Genomic DNA, 23,644 nt, shown 5'->3' with positions numbered 1-23,644 from the left:
TATGAAGATGATTTTATGCTGAGTGAAGCCTTCTTTGTGAAGAATAATATATTTCAGTTTTTCTCTTTCTTTTTCCAGGTCCTTACTGTAAGTCGGGGACGTTTACAAAGGTCTTTCACCCTTGACAATCTCTGGATCTCAGATTTTGCCTACCCATACTGAGAGACTATCCAAAACTCTGTTTAAATTCTTTGCTAATTAGTTATTTTAATTTTCCCAGAATATAGGCCTTTTGGAAGACCTCCTCCCAAAGGAAAAGTAGCACCAAATTTTTCTTTTCTTTTCTTTTCTTTTCTTTTCTTTTTGTTGTTGTTCCTTTTTTGCACTTTTCTGCTATCTGGAATCTTGTCCCTTCTGCCACCTTCATAGCCTGGAACTCCATTTTTTTTTCTTTTTAACCCCTTAAATTTACTGCAATCTCTGTCCACCTTCTCTGAGACTTAGCCTCATATTTCTGATCAGGTTCTCAGCTGTCAGACACACCTCACTTAGAAAACAGCAAACATCTCAGAGGAAAAGATAGCATGAAATGTTGGACTTACCTTCATGTATTTCCCTTCCTTTGATATCCTGAATTCTCAAGTTAAGTCTGTACTTGGAACTTTCTGATTCCTTCTAACAGTTTTTATTTTTGTATGTTATTCAATTTTCAAATTATTTTTTGGAGCAGGGCTTGTCTGGTAAAAAAGCTAGTCATTTGCAGCAGGCAAGGGATATCCTCTCTGAAGGACAGTCAAGGAGTTATTCTTGATTCTCAAAGATGTCTTCCCAGTGAACTTCAGGCTGACAATCAGTAGAGTATATCAGAAGTAATACTCTCTGACTTCTAATCTAGGTCACTTAGGTGCCCCTCATTCCTTCCTTACTCTCATGGGAACCTCATACTTGGAAATCAGGTATCATTCTGTAAGAAACCTTAAGACACCTATAGAGATCACTGGAGGTCCATAGCCCAGTTTTATCTGAGATACCAGATGACAGATAGTACCAACTGCCAAGCATGTGACTAAGTCATCATTGGAATGGATGCTCCAGCCCCTAATCAAACTGCTCCATTTGAAGCCATGGGGTATGAACATGAGCCATTGCCATAATCCCCTGAATAAACTGCAGATCTGTAAGCAAAATAAATGACTAGATTTGGGGACAGGTTGTTATATAGTAATAAACAATTGCTATGCATGATTTAGAAGATCCTTCATGAGTATAATTCCCAGTTATCTTTTTAAACCTCATTCTGCATTTTCTCTTTTCTATGTTACTCTGGACTTTTGTTTGAATGTGCTTAGAAGATTTTCCCTATGCCTTGCCCCCTTACCTTATTCAAATATGAATTTAAATATGACTTTATCAGTGAGAACTTTTCTGACTGCTTTGGTTTTCTTATCATCAACTTATATATTGTATTTATTTTGGTTACTTATTTGTATTTTCCTATAAGAATATAAACCACATGAAGGAACAAGACTTTTCTGAATCCCAAAGATTTATAAGAGACAAGTAGTAGACAATCAATCATTTATTTATAAATAAGCAAATTTATTTTAAATTTTGCCTCATCGAATGTTTCTTCTCTTTTCTATTCTCATATACTCATTAAATGGGGAGGTTGCATACAGATGTTGAGCATTCCCAAGAAATCTCAGTCTGCAAGAGGTATCTGCCATTCTCAGAGACATTCGTTTTTTCAAACAAGCACAAGACTCTGGATACATTTACTTCTGTGTTCTGTCTTTCAGTTTCCCAAGACCAAACTGTATCCACTGCATCTTAGGAATGGCCAGGGATCTTTCCACTCCCTTGTCAACTTTCCTCATGGATGCTGTTTTCTTTCCTTTTCATTCTAGTCCTGGGATAGCTTTGTTTCCTGTCTTTTAGGAAGGCATGGATTACACAGTGGCTGTTGTTTATTAGTATACCTTCCATCAGAGACTGAAGTTTTTAAGTTGCCAGGGTGAAGGGAAATGTAAATTCCATCCCAATCGTTCTCCACATTTTCTTCGTTTTTCCATCTACATTTCCTGTCTGGGATAGAGTGCCTCTGTTTTCAATGGATCCTAAAAGTATCTTTCTATTTAGCTCTAACACCCACTCTCTGTGTCTCACAATCATCTGTATTATGCAGCCATGTTACCACATGTTGTAAAAATAGATGAATAAATTTTCTTAATTTTTCCCTTGAACATTTAGGTGCCAAACATCAAAAGATGTTGTTTGGTTGTACTAAGCACACTCCCATTCTACATACAATTCATAAATGGGTATGCAAATAGAAAGGGAACAGGTTTAAAATGGCATCTCTAGAAAATATTTGCCCATGGGCTGGGGCTGGGGATCAGGGGTGTGAGGCTCTGGGTTTGAGCATCATAAATAAATAAATAAATAAATAAATAAATAAATAAATAAATAAATATCAACAACTTAAAAATATTAAAAAAAGAAAATATTTGCCTTTAGCAATAAGTTATAAAAATCAGTGTCTAGGACTGGAGTTGTGGTTCAGTGGTACAGCACTTGCATGGAATGTGTGAGGCCCTGGGATGGATCGTCAACACCACATATAAATAAATAGAACAAAAGATCCATTGACAACTAAAAAAAAATTAAAAAAAGATCAGTGTCTATGGGGCTTAAGAGATAATACAATCATAGAGTTCAACAACTCAACGATTTCTAGGTATCAAAACTTAAAAGAGCTTTTATTTCAAGTTTCTTTATTTTTCATAAAAAATGCATAAGAGTTGCTGGGCTGAGGCTGGGGTTGTGGCTCAGTGGTAGAGCACTTGCTTAGCATGTGCAAGGTACTGGGTTCAATCCTCAACACACATATAAACAAATAAACAGACAAATAAATAAATAAAAGGTATTGTGTCCAACTACAACTAAAAACAAGATATTTAAAAAAAAAAAGAGTTGCTGGGCTTGGTGGCACATGTCTGTAATTCCAGCTACTCAAGAGGCTGAGGCAGGAGGATTACAAGTTTGAGGCCAGCCTGGGCAACTCAGCAAGATCCCATCTCAGAATAAAAAATATCTTTAAAAAGTGGTGGGGGAGTGGCGCGCTGGGGATATAGCTCAGTGATAGAGTCCTTGCTTAGCTTGTGTGAGTTCTGGGTTCAATCCTCCAACACCTTTCCCTCCATACTACATATATGGATTTATTAGGCTAATGAGCTCTGAAATAGAAATAAAGAAATCCTCCATATTTGATTATGGGTTTTTGCTTACTCTGTGATTAAGGCACTTGGAAAAGGGATTGCTCTTTTTCTAGATTTATTCTTAAGTCAAGTTTCATTCTAAAACCAATCTGTTAAGTTGAAAGACAGTTACTACAATAAAAAGAAAAAAAGAGGGAGACTTGCCAAGTGAAGCAAAAATATAACTGTACTTACCATGAACAGGTCATCTCCTTTTCTACTTATAAGTAAAATTAGCCCTGGAAATATGTGTACCTGAAAAAATAAATTTGGGGGCATAATTAACAACATTTAGTGTGCAAAGTTTAGGGAAAAAAAAAGCAAAATGGTTCAATTAGAGAACAGAAATTCAGTATAACTGAAGAGTTCTCACTATACCTAAGAACAAAGATCAGTGACACACAAGTATTTACAATAGATGAGTTTCATACCTACTTAAACCTCAGAAATCAGGTATGACCCAACCAATTAAGGTACATACTATTTTTAAAATATTTTATTTTATTCTTTTCACACTGGGGTATCTAAAATGATTGAGGTGGCTGCTGCTCTTTAGCTTTGTTTCAGGATATATATATTCTATTTATTGGTTCTTTTTAAATACATGTTATACATGACAGTAGAATCCATTTTGATATAATTATACCAGCATGAAATATATCATATTCTAATTAGACCCCATTCTCATGGATGTAGATGATGGTGTAATTTCATTGTGATGTTTTTATATATGTACGTAGGAAAATTATGTCAGATTCCACTGTCCTCCTTTTTCTGTCTTCTCTCCCTTTCCTTTATCTATCCTGCCTTCCTACTCTCCATTCCCCATTGTCTCATCTACTGAACTTCTCTTCTTTCTCTCCCTTACCCTCTTAATGTGGATTAGCTTCCACATATCAAAGAAACCATTCGACCTTTGGCTTTTTTGGGGACTGGCTTATTTAACTTAGCATGATAATCTCCAGATCCATTCACTTACTGGCAAATGTCATAAAGTTATTCTTCTTTATGGCTAAGTAATACTCCGTTGTGTATTTATACCACATTAAAAAAATCGTTCATCTGTTGAAGGGCACAGGTGCCAGCAATTTGTTCAAAATAGCAGTTCAAAGTAAACTCAGAAGTTTTCAGTATGTATCTGAAACGACGAAGAAAGAGACTGCCGAGTGAAGCTCTGTGGGTTTCAGTGAAAAGAACAGCAGCAATCATTTGCTCCCTACCACTCACCACCTTGTTCTGCTGCAGCAACCTATCCCTCAGTCAGCTCTCCAGGCTAAGAGGCTGTGGGCAGCCCCTGTTGACATAAACTCTAATTTGGAGTTTCTGAGCAACCCAGTTTACTAATTGTTAAATAAGAAACTTCATCCCTCCCATACAGACAATAAATAGAAATAGATTAACTTCCTTTTTGATTATGAACAGCCCCTTCTGAAAGAAAGCTGTGGGGAAGAATTCCTCTCTAGGAACCCCTTTCTCTGATGCTCCATAGTCTCTTCCTCTGGCGCCCCCTGGCAGGTCCTGTAGCTGCTGCTCTCTTCTGTGCCATTAAGAGCCACTTCCCTACAGATAAATCTCTGTATGATCACACTGTTTATCACGTCCTCTTTCAGCCAAGAACTGCTGGAACCATCTCAGGGTATGACAGCACCACATAAACAAAGCCACCTTCACTCTGTGGAATCCACCAGGACCATATAATTCTTATAAGAAGGTCCATGGGCTTACAGTAAATGGGAGCAGCTGATGGACATGGTGCTGCAAGGTATCACATTTTTAACCGCTATCTGACATTTATTTACTATCTCCAGAAGTAGATCATAGGTTCTCTAACTCTTTTGGTGTGGAGCCAGCTTTTAGGTTCTCCAAGGTGTCCCAGCAAGGGCGAGGCATTGCCCAGTCCTTCACTTCCTCCTGCAAGTGGTGGACCTCACGTGACTTGAGCTTTTGTCAAACAAACCACAGTTCTCTTCAGACATTCCTCTCTAGGGCACAGGAACTACAAGTACTCTGAGCCTAACAAAAGTCATCAGGTGTCCATGGACAGGTATTCAAAATGAATTCTTGTGACAGAACTTTGCACACACATAAATACTGGGCAATGTTTGCCTACGTGTGTAAACACCAAGAAAGTATTTAATGTTCAGGTTTTGTGACTGTGTGTATGTGTGTACTGTAGTAAACTTTTGGAAATACCATTTTCTCTTTCTCTCCCTCTCCAACTCATTATGTGTCGCTCTCAAAACTAAGTTTAGTTGACATCTGAGGTCTGAGTCACAAGCAGGATGATAAATATGGACTATGGGGACAGGAGACAGCAGAGGGTACAGAACAAATTCACTGGCCTGAGCCTGAAAAGAAGTTTGGTGGCTGCTGTGTTGTGGATATAATTCTGAGTTTGGTGACTTGGTTTTCTTATCTAGAGAATAAAATGACTATGCATACCTAATGGTGTAGTAAATGCTCTTAAACAATACTCCAATATGTAGAAAAATGTGCTCTCGTTTTTGTCTTTAACCGACCTGATAGTCTTCCTAAGTGGACAATACTAGTAACATGATATTATAAATCCACTTAATGTTTTCTGACCAAATAATTTAAAATCTCTTTTAAAAATTTCTCATTCTCATCTGGATAAATGTATAAACTCTTTTTTTGATCTTTTCTCCTTTGTTTCTCTCTAGGCCAGTGTTGGGACCCAGGGAAGTATGATTACAAGTGACTTCATGGTGGCAGAGTAAACCCTGGGTCCTCATTTGCTCTAAGCTATGTAAGAGACAGTCATTGCCTGAGAGGTCCTGACCCTGGGTCACTGCAGAGGTCTGCTGCTTGTGCAATTTACGGTCTGGCTCTCGGTATGACAGGGCCTAACCATACTCTCCAAAGCACTGACTCCTCTTGACTTTTCTTTTTTTTTTTTTTTATGGATATGGTTATGACTCCAAGTTTGCACCTATTAACTCTCCCACTGTTGACTTTAGTCCATATTTTTCGTACCAGGGCCACACTAGTCAAATTTCTCCATTCTGATTCTTAACTAACTCTACTCAATGCCATTCCAAGGACATGTGGCAACTTAAGGGCTCTGCATAGTCCACTGGTGACTTGAGGCTCTCTCTTGTGCATAAAGGCTCTCTTCCTGCACACTGTTCTATATCCTCTGCCCCAAGGCTGCATGTCATTCTGCAAGGGGACTTCCTCTCAGATAATAATGTAAAGTGTGGCAGGAGCCCTTCTTTCCCAGGTGCGTTCTGGTGTGTGTTTTGAGAGCTTTTCCTCAACTTTCGTACTGTAACACACAGAGGGGAGACCAGGATCGTTTACCTCTCTGTGCCTCTTCTTGGTTTCTCCAATTTTCTCGTAATATTTGTGCTAGAAGAGGAAGATACACCTCTCCTTCTTCCTGAAATGATGACTAAACATAAACAGGCTCAAAATAATAGAAGCTTGCTTCTGGTGCAGGTATATTTCAGGGTGGTGTTGGGATGGATGTTAGGTTGATATGTAATAAATTATCCCCAAATTCAGCAGCTTAAAAAAATACCTATTTTCATCATGTTTCAGGACTTTGAGGACTCAGAATTTGGAAATGTCCCCACTGGGAAGTTTTCTGTGCTACATGATATCAGCTGAGGCAGCTTGAAAAGGGCTGGAGAAGAACCTTCCAGGATAATTCACACATATGCCTGGTAAGTCCATATGGTTTTGTTGGGGCCTTGTACACAATAGGTTTCCTTAGGCTTCCTAATAGAGTAGTGTTGGGGTTACAAGAAGCCTCTCTGGGAGCTTCAGTCTCAGAATGGTGCTTCATTCTGTAGAACAATCGGGGTGGACTCTACCTCTTGATGGGGAATGACATGTGCTATAGGTGAAAGGAATGGATGACAGCCATCTTGGAAAATAAACTACGATATGCTCCATGCAGTCATTCAGGAATACAGTCTGGCAGTTGCTTTGCTAGGTTTAACATGTAGCTTCCAAGGTCAACCTGAGGATTTCCTTCATCCCAGACATCTGGAAGGAGGGAACATATGTGGGACATTTTAAAATTTGACCTGTCAGCATTTCAACTTATTTTCCATTGAATAGAATTTAGTCACATGGTTACATCTGAGGGATAGTTGCAGTGGAACCAGTCATCCACAGTAGTGGATCTGTGGACCAGAAAAGAGAGAGAGAGTAAGAGGGCGAGATAGTGGGAGAGAGAGAGAGAATGGACTTGTTGATAAGCTGGGGCACCACACATTGTGTAATCAGTCTGCCATACCTAGCTCTTGATATGTAAGAATTAAGAAGGTTTAGAAAAGTCTGTCTTTCTTGGGAATGATGGATTTTTTTCTCTCATTTTTTTATTGGTGCATTATAGCTATACCTACCGATGGGATTTGTTGTTACATATCTGTACATGCTCGCAATGGTGTTTTATTTGTTTATTTGTTTAATGTACTTGTGCCCTCAAAGCCAAGCAGTAACCTTGCTATATTGCAATGACCTGTAACATGAGTGTGGCAATCTATAGCAACTGGCCTACAAGGTACAGAAACGCATCTGAAAAGACTTGACGTTTGCCTATCTTCATCATGCATGTTTTACATAATGAAATCAATTGTGTATTTATTATTAGACAACTGTTTAAAGCAACTTTTCTTTTCTTTTTTTGGTTTAAAAAATGTAGACTGAATCTGGGCATAGTGGTATATGCCTGTATTCCTGGTGACTTGGGAGGCTGATGCAGGAGGATCAAGTCTAGCCTGGGCAACCTAGTGAGAACCTGTCTCAAAGAGCTGGGAATGTAGCATAGTGATAAAGCACCCCTGGTTTCTTTCCTTGGTACAAAGAAAAAAGATATTTATTCTTTCCTCTAACTTCTGACATTCCAGGCCTTAACCATCACTACTGCTATCGCTTATTCCTAGAATTCTGGCTTCAAATAATTGCTTCTCTGCTGTGGAAACTGATTCATTCATCATGTGGAATATTCACATATGTTTTTGAAATTGAATATTTAAGAGAAAGTCATATCACCTACATTTTTCCCATAAAGTTGTATAACTGGCACATATGTTTTTCAGAATGGTAATTCTCATTTGATTTTAAAGAATTATGTTAGTCTTGTGGGCCACAATGGGCCTCGCCTGTAATCCCAGGAACTTGGGAGGCTGAGGCTGGAGGATTACAAGTTTGAGGCCAGCCTGGGCAATGTAGTAAGACCTTATCTCAAAATAAAAATAAAAAAGGGCTGGAAATGCAGGTCAGGGATAGAGAATTGGCCTAGCAAATGAAGGTCTAGGTTCTGTTTCCAGTGCTGAAAAGAAAAAAGTGGAACAAAATATTTTTTAATATTGTTTTAATATTTTTTGCTCTTGAATATCACTAATAGATCCATTTCCAAATGCTCTTCAGATACCCTGGACTCTAGAAAAAGCATTGTGTCAACCTTTGTATCCCTCTCTCCCTCCCCACAGCAAATATTTATTCAGTATCACTATATTCTAGGCACTTATTTCAATATCAGGGATTCATCAATAATAACCTAATCCATTTATTGATGGAGGCTACATTCTATTATGAAATTTATATGTGTTTAGGCTCTAATATCTAACTGAGTGATCAAACTTTATAAGTACTTACAGATTAGGAAAGTATTGGATTATTATAAATTCTAAGATGCAAGGTGATTTTAGGCTCTTTAAGCTTCTAAAAAAAAGGAGTGTATTTAATCTATAAAATAAAATTTACTTAAAAGGCAAAAATAAAATTAGAACTAATTATATACTTTTTACTTATGCATAAAATATTAATATGCTCAATAGTTATCAGAAATGTAAAAATGCCCCAGATTGGGCATTTTTCTCCCTTATTCCATCTAGTTGCTACTTAGTAAAAAAAATTACACTTGTTATACTTGTTACTAAAAGGTAGAGCGTAACACTGAAATGAATGTAAACATTCTAGGAGAAGATCTTTTCCATCTTTTTTTAAATTAAAAAAGTTAAAATATGTCCAAAATTATTTTGGGAATTTACATAATTTCTGGGAAAGTAGTAACAACATTATGTACATAATTATACCTAGGGTTGTAACTGCTTTCAGAATCAAGCAATGGTTTCATAAATACGTGAATAATAGCCAGACCTGGTTTAAAAAAAAAAAAAAAAAACAGTAATAGAATCACCATATAAACTCTCTATAGGACACTTTAACTCTAGTTCCTGCATTCCAATGCATGTTCTTATTTTATCCAGCCACTCGATGGTTTGTAAGAAAAGTAAATCAACTATAAAATTTGGACAATATTATGAGGTTTGCAGACTGAACTATTGGAAATGAACAATCCTCAGTATTATCTCATCATGAAATTGCCCTGTCACCTTGAGTAGGTTGGTTCTTTAACTGCTCCTTAATCATTTACCGTCTGTTAGATGAGAAAACTTCCTCCATGGTTTTATAAAGATTAGATAATAACTATAAAGTCATTTCTGGAAAAAAAAAGGTCTTGGTAGAGGTGGAGCAGGGATAGATAATAGTTTATTATTAACTTACAAAATGGAACCCAACCATCCCAGTCATGGCAAACGGTAATGGCTAAGATGTCCAGAGCGTTAACATGGAGCATAAAGGTGTGGATCAGTGAAAATTAGGATAAGCGAAGGAACTGTCCCAAACAACACTGACCTTGAGATGGCTCCTAATTAAATCTGATTCATGAGTCCAGTGGCAGTCACAAAGTAAAAAAAGAAAAAAAAATTGAAAATGTGTCTTTCATGTACAAGCACTTAAACTTCTTTGGGAAATAAATTCATTGAATGTACTTGTGGGAAAGGGAAGGTTTAAGAAAAATTATTCTTCCTACTTCTAGCCAGTATTTCCAAGACCTATCCACAGCCAGGGAGGAGGCGTTGAGAACAATACACAGTGGGGATACTATACTTTAGATCTGGAAAATTCGCCTCTGTACTAGGTAGGTCGGCCACATAATTTTCCAGTAGCAGCCCTTTGAAAGAAGGGTAGCTCCCTTGCAGGAGATGAGGTCATTAAATCAGAAACAAACTGGGGACATCTGACCTGCGAGTGAACCTAGATTAGGGAGTGACACTATAGATTAGATCACCTCACTGAGAGCCAACCAGGAAGTCTCCATCGGAAAAATGAAGATATCATATTCTTATAGGGACAGTATATTAATTGGCTTTTATATTTATTTTAAGAGAATCCCAACAAAAACATGATCATATTCCAAGCCAGAATCCTGGGAAGGTTGGTAGATACAGGTGTGTGTTGTAGGTGTGTTTTATAAAATTTCCATGTGATTATGTTTTTATTTTAAGATACTGGCTCTCTTCCTCATTAAAGGAATACTGTTTGAATTCTTTTGGCAAGGAGAGAATTACCAATCAATTGACACTTTTAGGTATAGTATTTGCTTAAGGTGTGATATATGCTACTGGTAGTAAGAAGCTCTCTATATGAACAAAGGTAGTCAATAAATACTTACATGGGCTCCTACTATATGTAAGGCATTGTGTTTGTTTGTGAAATATAAAAATACAGATAGAACATCACTTCTCATTGAGCTCACGATTTAATATGGAAGACAGTCTTTGTATAATGAATTGTATGACACATGGCATATTGGGCATGGTGGTATGTGCCTCTAACCCCAGTGACTCAGGAGGCTGAGGCAGGAGAATTGCAAGTTTGAGTTGAGCCTCAGAAACTTAGAGAGACCCTTAGCAACTTAAGAAAACCCTGTCTCAAAAAGTAAAAATGAGGGGAGATGTGGCTCAGTGGTAAAGTACCCCTGGGTTCAACCCTCAGACCCCCCAAATATATATGTGCATATGTATATATGTATATATATATATATATATATACACACACACATATGTGTATACATATGTAAGTATACTGTTCTAAGTACGCATATATATATATATATTTATATATTTATATATATTATATACATATAATCAGGAAAAGAAGTCTAATTGCATAAAATTGAAGAATATTTCACAAAGCAGGTGAAATCTAAGGTGGACCTTAAGGAATGAGTAGGGTTTTTAACCAGTGGAAGAAGAAGTAAGGGTTTCCAAGGCAAAGCAAGAAACTGTACCAGCCAAGTCAGAAGGCCTGCAAGTCTACCATGTGTTCTACACTGGAGGAATGTTGCTGGATTGTAAGGCTGTCTTGTGGAAGTTGGGGGTGTGCCCATCTTGATGAGGTGTTGCTACTTCCCTCTTTTACATAAATAATGGAGTGTCATTATGTTTGTGTTTAAAAAAAATTAAATGGTAGTGTGGTGAATGAATTACAAAGTAGAAAGTTTGTGAACAGAGTAAATGAAGTGTTTATTAGGTTAATTGGATAATGTACAAGAAAACACCGAGTATATTTATAAACAAACAAGGAAGCACAAATTGCTATAATTGTTACAGTCCAGGGGGGAAAAAATGATGCATTAAGAAGAGTATTAAGAAACAGAAAATATTCAAAAGATATTTTGGAGGTAACAAGGATAGTAATAAAATCAAACATTTGTTGAGTGACTGTTATGTTCTGGGCATTGTTCTAACTACATTGAACATAGTACTTTACTTAATCCTTACAGTCCTTTAAGGAAGATAAACCATTTTTAAAGATCTAGAAACTGAGCAGAGACATGATGTAGCTTATTCAGCTCTCACAACTGATGAGTGGTAAAGTGTGTAGATAAATTCAGGCAGCCTGCTGAGACATACTCTCAGGTATAACTGCACAAAGAGACGATGGGTTTTATATAGCAGTTGGGAGATCAGAGGAATAAAATACAATCTATAGGCACAGTTCTAAAAAAGTCTCTTTTCTGAACACTTATTTTTCAGAATATTAACAGATGTTATGCAAGAAATCATTCTAATACCAAATAAAATACTGGGATAAACAAAATAAACAAGTTTTTGTTTGCAGGAAGCCTAAAAGCCTTTAGAAGTTTAATTTTCAACACAAATCTCCCAAGAAAGTGTTATAGAGTATGTTAAATTGCGCAGACTCAGTTGACCATAAGTCTCTTTAATAATTTAGTCTTTTTTGGCTGGGGGTCAGTGTTCCTAGAACATAATCTGGAAACTTCTCTTGTAGACATCCCACTTTGGGCCATGATGTGGTTAAATTGGTAAATTTGGACTGGGCATCTTGTATGTCAAGTGCCTGACAAGAAAATGCATAATACAAAGATGTACATTTGAGTCTTGAGAGATGGGTCAGAATTGGAGGTGCAGATGTACATGTTCCTCCTGTTTGAGACAATGAAAACTTGACCTAGTGTCCATGGTTGAGCTTGCTATGGGGAAGAGGAAAAGAGGACGACCAAGGAGCACATTTTGGATGTTGCTTATATGCAGTGTCAGTTTGTACAGGATTCAGCTGGTGTTTAGTTAGTGTTCAAATTTGATAATATTTTGTTAAATGTTTCTAATGGAGATTGGCTAAATTTCAGCCTATCCATATGTAAAATTTAAATCATAGATATTCTTCAAATAGCTATATTTCTCCAGTACAGCTGACCAAGTAGAAGTATGAATTTCTTAGTTCATAAAAATGCCTGGTTGATTTGGGGAGAAATGGTCTTTCATATGAATGTGGCATAACCTGATCTTAGAGGTAGACCCATGGTTAGTGTTCCAAATGTCACTTGTCCCCATGACTGCCTTACATAAATTTGATGAAATACCATTATTTCTTAAAAGTGAATAAATCTTAAATTTTAAACAAGAGGTCTCCTATTAATTTAATCCATGGCAACAGAGATTTTTTTTCAAACCAAATAGTTCCAGGAGGATCTATTTTAGCTGCAACATCTGTGAACCATTCTAAAGGCTTGCAATAAAAAAAAAAATAAAATCATATAATATCCCACCAGAAACAACAAAAGCCAAATTGGATTCCTCCCTGGAAAATGAACTTCAAATTATGTTTTAAAACCTACAGACTTTTAAGGGGAGAGGTAAAAAAAATCCTATTTAAATCATTTAAAAACAAGTAGTGTTAGAAAAATATCCTATTGAGTCCTAGATAGTGTTGAGGATATATTTCCAATGTTAAGGTCAATGTTAACCTAAAAAGAGATAGGATGAAGGGGAGTGAAGTAGTTGAGCTAGCTTTTGTTTCTTTCAACATTCTCCCAGTCTCCATGCAGTTCATTTTATATGCCTCACATTCCTTTGCTAGATGAACGTACCTAAAGCATAGCTCTTCATCCTCTGATTGAAAAATCTGAATTTTTCTCCACTACTGGACATCAGTGTCCTGCAGGTCCAGGCCCTGTGAAGCTTTTCCATCCCATCTATTGCTGTACATCTTGCTTAGAAGATTCCAGCCAACTCTACTGCTTGTTTACCACACCAAATCCCTGTTCCTCATTCTGCTCCTTTGCTTATGTTATTCCTTTTTCCTAGATTCCTTTTCATTTCGACCAACTCCACATGGAGTAAATCTCCTCTTCTCTCCTATATTATTTCATGTAGCATTCTTGACACATTTAGCCATTTTCCACCTTGTGTAACTGCTCTAAGGGAAGGCTGCATAGCATGGCAGGAACCACTGTAGTGTTTTGGGGATCAGTCAGACACCAATTTTATATATGACCTCAGTGTCTTATTAGCTAAGGGGTCTTTGGCACTTCTTTTTAATCTGGATGAGCCTTGATTTTCTTATCTTTAAAATGGAGAGAAACTTTTATATAAGATTCTTCAACACTCTGCTTGGCACACAGACACTAATACATATGAATCCCATTTTCAACAGAATTTAATTCTAGATTTGCTTTCCAAGGAGGTACATGCCACCTCCAAATATTGAAGAAAAATGACTTACTTTGTTCAATGTTAAAACAATAGAAGAAATAGGTATACAGGACATGCAGCAGAGTTCCTGGCCCAGAATAACCCTACCAAATGGTAGATCTATTATTGTTATTGTTTAAGAGCATAAACTTCACTAAGAAATGGCTTGTTTACCATTCTCCTTTGAATTTCTGCCAGTATTTAGGAATGTCTACCAGTGTTCAGTTGATCCTCAACTATTATTTGTGAACTGTATACTTCCATATTGCTGGGACCAGGCTTGTGAAGAAATCATAGGGGCCATGTTGTAGGTTTTATTTCTGAATGAATAAACACTTATAAATTTGGCACCCACTTCAACAACAACAAAAATAAAAATATGCATAGTAAAGCAAAGGAAAAAACATTTTAAAAAAAATTCTCCTTTTTAAAAAAATGTGATTTAAACACACACACACACACACACACACACACACAAACACACACTTTGCTTCTTGACCTTTTGGCTAAGATCAACTGTAGTATCTGTTCTTAACCATTTAATATCTGATACAGCCTCTATTTGAAGACAATCTATTAAATGGACTTTTGGAGCAGGGAGATAGAATAGGAACTAGTCCATTCTCACTAAGCATAGGATTGGTGTTGCGAGACCTTCAGAAATGATGCACACCCTCAGGGGACTTAAAACATAAATAAATAGGTAAACAAAAAGAGGACACATAAAATTTACCATAATACCCGTTTGCAAGTGTAGAGTCCAGTATTGTTCTGTATATTCACATTGTTGTGAATGTAGTTCTACCATTCTCTACGTCTTGCAAATCCGAAACCATATACCCATTAAACCACAATTCCCTTCTTCATTCCCCCCAGCACTTGGCTACCACCATTCTGTTTTCTGTTCCTAAGAAGAAAACATTTTTTAAAGGAAACAAAAGAGGAGCATTCTATTATGACTACTTCATCCATTAATTATGATAGGAAGTGGTGGGGGAAGGAGAGATGTCCCTAGCAAAGGCAGCTGGTCACATGCTGAGTTAATGAGACCGAAACTTGGAGAAACTTGACTCTTGGCTGGAAAGCCAGGGATGAATATCAAGCCCATCTAGGAAGCAAGAGGTGGAGTAGTGCGGCAAGGCCAGAGTCAGTGTCTGGATATTAGAGAAAGGACAAGAACTGAATTAGGGGAGATACCAGAACCACATTCTCAGGGCAAACATAAGACACCAACAAGAAGACAGGAAGAAAAGGAGAAAAGAGATAAAGTGAAGGGCAATAAACTTAAGTCCTTAGGGTGGGTCTCATTGTCAGGGCATCTTTTAAAGGACCTGTCATGAGCCTCGTGGGCCATGCTGCCAAGAGCCTATGGCTTACACCCCAGGTTGGCTGAAGGAGCAGCAGATGAGGGAGGAACCCTTCCCACTTCTCCCTTGATGGGTTGGTGCTTATAAGAACTGAGGGTCAGAAATCTTTTCACCTGATTTCACCAGTATAAATGTATTTCTTTGGAGGAGTGAAAGAGAAGTATTGAAAAACATGAAACCAAACAGGATTTGTCTAGGTCCCACCCACTTTTAGATGGGCCTGCTGGGAAAAGAAGGTGCTTAAGGAAAAAAAGGAAACCCAAAATCCTCTAAAATGAAAATCATGAGCCCTAGATTGTTTTCCAGTTCCACCCAGTCTTTTTATATATGACCTTTGGTTGGTCCAATCTACTGGCCTTTGTTTCCCCTTAGGATCAATTTCCTTGTAATTTTCAAGGACTTTGTATATCAAGCTGATTCATTGAGTGAAACCAGATATTTTCTTATTCTTGTATGGTGATGATGTTAGTGTTTTAATTTTTTGAAATTGTTCCATGATCTTTTTTTAATATTTATTTTTTAGTTATAGGTGGACACATATCTTTCTTTTATTTTTATGTGGTGCTGAGGATAGAGCCCAGTGCTAGGCGAGCGCTCTACCTCTGATCCACAACCCCAGCCCCATGTTCCACCATCATTTTTTAAAAATTAACACTCAATGGTGCTTGTATCTGCAAACTAAGGACAATCCAAAAAAAAACCAACACAAAATGAACCTTATTAAATCAATTAGCTACTGTAAATAAATCAATCTCTGGACTATGAAATACAGAAGTGGCAAATTTCCACCTTTGGGAAGTCCATGTGGGCTGAGGGGACTGGAGAGACCTAAAGCAGGTGACAGGCTCAGGCAGATAGATGAGAAAGGCACCATTCATTCTGCAGTAAGGGAGCATTTGAAATACAGTGACAAACAGACACTCACAGTCCTTTTGTTCTTAGAGCTTATGGTATAATGAGGGATAAATAAGCTTATATTTTAATCTGAAATTAAGTCTTAAAAATGATCCCCAAATGAAACAAGATGGTGACACCCCATGAAAAGCTATAGGAAGGTAATAAACAGCAGCAGCGAGACCCAAAGAGAGAAAAGAAATGTGTCAGAATGGAGAACCAAGGTCTATGTAATGAGCAAATGAGGACATGATTTATTAGCTGTCTTTGCCAGCTTCTGCTTTTATCTGTAGTCACCAGTAGGGTGCTCAGTGTCTGCGTGGAGGAGAGGGATCGAATCTAGCCACCTTCCCATGGCTCTGCCTTGACCCCTCTTCTTCCCATCTTACCTGAAGTACCCACTTTAGTTTTCTATTCCTGCTGTAACAAATCACTGCAGATTAATGAGCTTACAACAATATGAATTTATCACTTTACTCTTGCAGAATTCAAATATAGGTCTCACTGGGATAAATTCAAAGTGCCACCTTAGCTATACCCTTTCTGAGGCTCTTGGGAAGAATTCATTTCCTTTCCTGTTCCAGCTTCCAGAGATGCACCTTCTCTGGATCCTGGCTCCCTTTCTCCATCTTCAAGAACAGTGAGGTAGCGCCTCCTTGACTCTACTTACTAATTGTATCTCTTTTTCTGATCACAGCTGAGAAAATTTCTTCATTTTTAAGTTAATGATTAGATTGGATACAGTTGCATAATCTGGGGATACTCTCCCCATCTCAAAATCACGTCTGCAAAATCACTTTTGCATGCAAGGTAACATAGTTACTGGGGATTAGGACATGACCATCTTTAAGGGCCACTTTTCTGCCTGCACATAGACGTCATGAAAGCTTTGGGGTTCCTCATGGAAGAATTAAAGCCTTATCATGCCTGACAAACTTTCATTCCCTCAGCTGTTCACTGGAGGAACTTTGGAGAAAGTAGTGAAAGGAATTAATTCTCAGTAAAGTTGTAATGGCTGACACAGTCTAGAATCTCTTCTGGTCTTAGATTATAAAATTTAACCAAAAAGAAAACTTTAATAACTTGGATTTCTGACTGTATTCATTTCTTCTCCTCCTCCTCCTCCTCCTCCTCCTCCTCCTCCTCCTCCTTCTCCTCCTCCTCCTCCTCCTCCTCCTCCTCCTTCTTTCTTTTTGGTACCGGGGATTGAACTCAGGGGTACTCAACCACTGAACCACATCCCCAGCCTTTTTTTTTTTTTTGTATTTTATTTAGAGGCAGGGTCTTACTGAGTTGCTTAGTGCTTCACATTTGCTGAGGCTGGCTTGGAATTAGCAATCCTCCTGTCTCAGCCTCCTTAGCCACTGGGGTTACAGGCATGTACCACCATGCCCGACCTAGTATTTACTTCTTGATTTCAATCAGGCTGTTATCTTTTGAGTAATTTCATAATGGCATGGAGGAGAGAGAAGATAGAATTTAGAGTCTTCTGCTACAGGGAAGAGGGGTGGAGCAGGGAGCCTACAGGACATTGCTTTGCCTCCCTTAGCCAGTCCATTTTGTTTTGGAGCTGAGATGAAAGCCACTTTTGTGGGGCTCTTGCCTTAACATCTAAATAAAGTCTTAAAGTCTATTCTCTCTTAAAGAGAAACTATGAATGAAATGAAAATACCCATTTTGACATTGCCTGATGGTAGGTTTCTTAACATTACAAACGCTCTGATTTTTAATAATTCACCATATAGAAGCAAGAACATCTGGCTCTCTCTGTTAAGAAATTCAAAGCAATATCAATTCCTTATTGCCGCAGTCTGGCTGGGCACAAAATAACCGAGCTGCTATGAGGCATTGTAGGTTCAAACAGGAACTCCTTTATTTCCCAAACTCCTCTGGCACTCCACATGCACTCCAGGGAACTCTCCCAGCTCCCCACTGGGCTCCGGGCGAACTCAACAGGAACTCCACCCGGCTCCGAGAGAACTCAAAAGTAGCGGGCGCCAGAGGCAGCAGGAGCTGCCCTATTGCTGGAGCCACCCTATTGCAGGACAGCAAGGGTCTGAATACACAGCCTGTTCCAATCCAGCATCATCCAGTCACAGCAATTATACACAGCTTAATTTAATTATCATCATCTTAATGGCTCACTGGCGTCACCTCTCAACCACTCCTTCTGGCAAAATGCCATGCGCCATCCGGACTTGGCTGTGGCTCTCAATACCTTATCTTTTCCCCAATTCCATTTTCCAGACCACTTCCACCCACCAGCACATCAGAAGCTGTCTATAGCCCGTTTCAGCACCTAACACTGGACTTGGCTTATGGTGTGTGCAGGTGCACAAGGACTGTTGAATAAATGAAAGATTTATTGCTTGGGTGGCTGGGCTGTGATTACTTGGTAGCAGCAGCTACCATTTATTGAGCCCCTACTCACTCTACTCAGTTATCACACATTTTCTAGGTCTCCTGATTTATCTCTTTCAGCTTCCTAACAATTGATAAGGTTGGTATTGTTGACTCTATATTAAGACCGGAAACTTTTAGAAACTTGCCTATCCTTACAAAACTCAAGGAAGAGAGGAAGAATTCAAAGTGAGATGTATCTCACACCTAAGCCCATGGTTCCTTACATTCTACTCTTCCTTATAATCTTCTTGGTCCAAAGAGAAACCAGGATTTGCTCGAGGTAACAAACCCATAGTCTCAAGACTATAATGGTGGAATGGAGAGGAGAAAGCTAAAGGCCAGGAATAGTCCACGGCATAATTATAGACAAGGGTGGTTGTGGAATACACCACGTCATGCTCTCTAAGTTAATACCTTAACCATGAAGCAACAATGAGTAGTATACAAAAAGAGCAAGAGGAAGGGTTTTGTCTGTTTGGATTAGTCTCTTTATGGATATTCATTTTTGCTCATGTGCATGATTGTTGGAATAACCGTGCCTGGGTTGGCCTTTTAGAGATCATGCATTGTCACCTGCCCCAGCCACCTCAACTCTGGTTAAATACAATTCAGATTTTTTAAAGCCTAACTCTAACAGAAAATATAACCCAAATCTGGGGGTTCCTGGGATACCTACTTTGAAATTCCTTCTGAAATTTCTTTTATTTTAACATATCAGGTATTGAATTCAGGAGCACTCAACCACTGAGCCACACCCCCAGCCCTTTTTTGTATTTTTTGTTTACAGACAGGGTCTCGCCAAGTTGCTTAGGGCCTTATTAAATTGCTGGCTTTGAACTCTCGATCCTCCTGCCTCAGCCCCCCAAGCTACTGGGATTATAGGTATGCCCACTGTGCCTGGCTGAAATACCAGTTTTGAAAAATAATTTCTGGACCCCTGCCTTGCTGGTGCTCCCTGCATGTGTTAACAGCAGTGGTGAGCTTGGCTCTTAAGTTCCTGTGTCTTTAGATACCTAGAAGGAAGCTGGGAGAAAGCTGATCAGTCAAGCCAACCCAGAGACCTCGTGAGCTCGCTTGGAGCTGCTTCCTTCCCTATTTTTCCTATGCATACCAGCTCTTTCTTAGAAAAGCTAGGTTTGTGTTACAGGCCACAATACATCATTTTCCCTTATTCTGTTTAGTATTTGTGTTAAACCCTTGGGAAAACTGCCCCTTGTGAGGAGCTATGTTTTTGTCCTTGGGTTTTCCATTATATTCAGAAAGATCCTTTTTGCCATAGAGTTCATTTTTTTATTATAGCTATGCATAATAGTTGGATTCATTTTGACAAAATCATACATGCAAGAAATTTAATTTCACTACCCATCCTCCCTTTATTTTCCTCCTCCTGCCCCCTATTCTTCCTGTACTCTTCCCATCTTCCTTTTGCACCTTTATTTACTTATTTTTTTGATTGGCACTTTCTACATAAAGGTGGCTTTCCCTTGGCACATTTATGTATGCATATAACATGATTGTGTTAAATTCCTGCCATACGTCCTCCCCTTTCCTGTCCTCTCATTCTCTACCTTCTACTCCACTCATTTCCCCTATATATTTATGATGGCTAAAATCCCCTATTACCACCTTCTTTCCCTTGATTTACTCTATCTTCCATAGATGAAAGAAAACATTTGACCCTTGATTTACTGAGTCTGGCTTATTTCCCTTAACAGGATTTTTTCCATTTCCATCCATTTATATGGCAAATGCTGTTATTTCATTCTTTATGGCTGAGTAAAACTCCACTGTGCATATATAACATATTTTCTTGCTCTGTTCATCTATTCATAGCAACTGGGCTGATTCCATAATTTGGCTGTTATAAATCATGCTTCTATATACACTTAAGTGGCTGTATCATTATACTGTGATAATGTTAGTTCTTTTGGATAAATAGCAATGAGTGGGATAGCTGGGTCATATGGTGATTCCATTCCTAGTTTTTTCAGGAATCTCCATACTGCTTTCAAGAATACTTGTATTAATTTGTAGTCCTACCAACAATATCCCGTAGAGTTTTTATGACAAATAGACATTGGTTCATACTAAATGACTTGTCAAAGAAATAATTCAATCATGTTAATTTTCATGTGCGATTTATGAACTTTGTTGTAGGAAAGGCAATACATAGTCATATGAACCCTTTTATTTAAGTATTTAGGGATCTCAAGAAGATACACTGGACAGAAACTAATATTTGTTTCAATAAGCACTTACTGAGATTCTCTTATACACTAGAAACCATGTTAGGCACTAAAGATACAAATGAAAACTGTTTTCCAAAATGATCAGCCAGGACACTATTTGTTTCTCTACAAAATCAACAAATGATGGACCTTTAATTCCTTGAGGCACACATAATCAATCATAATTTTCACAAGTACACACGACTATCTGCTTGTTTGTGCAGTAGTCTTATTGATACAATAACTTAGATATAGAGCTCTGGTGATGGTTTCTGAATTCATAGCTAAGCCAATATTTAACTATAAAATAATCAAAAACATAGCAGTAAAAAGTGAACTGGGTTAATTCATGATAATTAATCTCTGGGGTATTTTTTTGAAATGTTATCTGCCTACACAGAAAAAGAAAATAAAGAATCATTTGCCAAGGGAGGAGGAAGCTTGAAGATAAATGGAGCACAGACCTCTCATCTGGATGATGCTTTGCTCTGTTCATCTCCATCTGATGCCCTGGGAGCCTTGCTATTTCCTCAACTTAGAAATGATGACTTACATGTTGCCATGAGGTGATAAGTAGAACAGTTTTAGAACAGTGAACACTAGAAGGGCTAGGGAATGGGGTGAGGGAAGACGGAAATCTAGGAAAATTAGTGGAGTCCTAGAAATGAGAAATTGGGGGAAGGAGAGGTAGTAGACGATAGAAAATGAGCCAATGGAGATAAGGAGAGAGAAGGGAAGAAAAATAAATAGAGTGATGATGACAAAGACCATGTTTTACAGATAAGAATGAGAGGGAAAAGGGAAGTAGGCAGAGGAAAAAAGAAAAAGTATAAGAGAGGCTTCAACGAGAGAATCAAATGCTTACAATACTCTCTCCATTGCTGGTTTCTGGGATCAATATCTATTGCTGCCATAGCCAACTGACAACAGAGACATGGGCCTGTTAATAAAGGGTCTATTAATAAAATACCAATTCTGAGCAAGGGCACTGCCTCTCAGTTATGTCTGTGAGCCAAGCCAAACAGCTTAATTTCATTAGCTTTCTAGAAAGCCTATCTCTGCCCTGCCGCCATCTTAGCCTTGACTCATGGCTTCACTTCAGAAATTGAAGCAACAAGAACTGGTTTTCTAGGCTGCTGGGGTTGAAGCTAAGGTGGACCATGCCTTGCTAGATGCTCCTCTGCACCTTACCAGGTAGAAATCCAGCCCCACATAGAGAAATGAATAACATTCAGCTTCTCTGACGACCCATTACAGAAACAAATCATCCTCTGCCTCTTCCTTTGAGAACAGAGGTAGAGTGGGTACTCAGGAAATCAGAGTAAGAGATTGAACACAAGCAAAGGGAACTTTATCATCCCATTTAGCCACTGATCTCTTCTCTGACTCAGAAAAATCCCCCAAGAAATATTGCCTAAAAGGTGTTGCATAGCGTCTTCAGACTGTACATTAGACTGTCAGTGTTGGGGAAACAATGTTACCTATAGGGTTGAGTAGGATATGGCAAAAAATTACCCCCAATTTTGTTTCTGCTTAAAAGACTTGACTTTTATTAATATATTTGAAATATAAAATAGAACAAAGTAAGTGTTTGGCACATTGGTTGTTTTTAATATAATTAATCAAATCATGGGCTAAGCTTTGCATAATAGTGTTGCTGAATTATAAGAGAATTGACATCATTCTTAATATTAAATTTTCCCACCACTGAGACATTCATACATCTCTCCTTGTGAGAACTTCTGAAAGGTCCTGTATACTTTTTAAAGATATATTCCTAAGTACCTTATATTTTTGTTGCTAGTATTTCATTTATAAAACACTTTTCTGGTTTGGGAGAATGTGAAGACAAATTTTTGCTTTTTGAATAATGATGAGTCTCCTATAGCCTCTCTGAATCCCCTTACTTGTTTTGGGTTTCTGCAGATTTCTTGCAATTTGTGTACTTTGAATCATATTATCCATTATAATGACAGATTTTTTTTCTTTCTTTCTTTGTCTTTCCTTACTGTGCTGGATAAGATTCCAGTTTAAGTAGTTTATATTTTCTTGCTCTGTATTTCCATGTTTTAATGGAATGCTTTAAATTTTTCCTGTAATATCTGATGTTTGTTATGGGTTATCTGAAGGACACTGTCGGGATGAGGAAATCACTCTCCAACTTTTCCAATAATATTTATCAAATCAGAAATTCTTAAATTTGATCCATTTTCCCTGAATTCATTAAGATAATCATGATTTTTCTTCTATAATGTGGAAAATATATTTAAATTTGAATTGTGGAAAATATGTTTAAATAAATGCATTGCTAGATTTGGCTTACTCTGTTTAAAACAAAGTTTCTATTTATGAAAATGAGGGAGATTGAAGGATAATTTTTCTTTCATATATTGTACTTTTCTGATTTAGGGGTCAAGTTTTACATGAACCTATAACTGAGAGTTGGGGGGGGCTTTCTTTCTTAGTGTTTCCTGGAGCAGTTGGATATGAAAGAGATTATCCAATTCATGAACATTTGGTAGAAACAAATGTTCTGGGTAGTGCCATGTGTGTATGTGTGTGTGTGTGTGTGTGTGTGTGTGTGTGTGTGTGAAGAGGTATACTATTCAGGTGTATTATATTTTCCATGAGTCAGTTTTCATAAGTTATTTTCTTCCCGGAAATTGCCACTCACTCAGTTATGCATATTTAGTAGCAACATTATTGATAGTACTTTCTTATTATTTTCTATCTGCTCT

General features: G+C 37.9%; 1 non-coding gene across 1 annotated transcript; it reads left to right on the top strand.

The window, feature by feature from the left end:
- Positions 1-14,500: 14,500 nt before the first annotated feature.
- On the top strand, positions 14,501-14,690 carry LOC113189359 (U2 spliceosomal RNA). The gene has a single exon (XR_003301648.1). It is a non-coding gene; the product is annotated as a U2 spliceosomal RNA (small nuclear RNA).
- Positions 14,691-23,644: the final 8,954 nt, after the last annotated feature.

This window comes from Urocitellus parryii, chromosome 2 (genome assembly GCF_045843805.1).
Source record: "Urocitellus parryii isolate mUroPar1 chromosome 2, mUroPar1.hap1, whole genome shotgun sequence".
NCBI lineage: Eukaryota > Metazoa > Chordata > Mammalia > Rodentia > Sciuridae > Urocitellus > Urocitellus parryii.
This window is presented reverse-complemented; position numbering and strand designations above follow the sequence as displayed.